This window comes from Plasmopara halstedii (genome assembly GCF_900000015.1).
Source record: "Plasmopara halstedii genome assembly, contig: Scaffold_555, whole genome shotgun sequence".
In the NCBI taxonomy this organism is placed as follows: domain Eukaryota; phylum Oomycota; class Peronosporomycetes; order Peronosporales; family Peronosporaceae; genus Plasmopara; species Plasmopara halstedii.
The window spans coordinates 634,851-635,079 of NW_020187475.1; positions in this window are offsets into that span (position 1 = coordinate 634,851).

Here is a 229-nt window from a genome sequence, read left to right on the forward strand (position 1 = left end):
AGAAGTCAATGATTGGTGGTATGATTTACGTAGCTGGTTGCAACGTGGGATGGATATGCCGCAAACAAACATCAGTAGCTCTATCCACGGCGGAGGCTGAGTTTGTAGCCGCCTCCATTATCGCCAAGGAACTACAAGGACTACAAGTTATGTTCGAGGAAATTGGAGCTGAAAATGACTTGCATAGTGTCCTATACGTGGACAATCAAGCTGCGATTGTCCAGCTCAA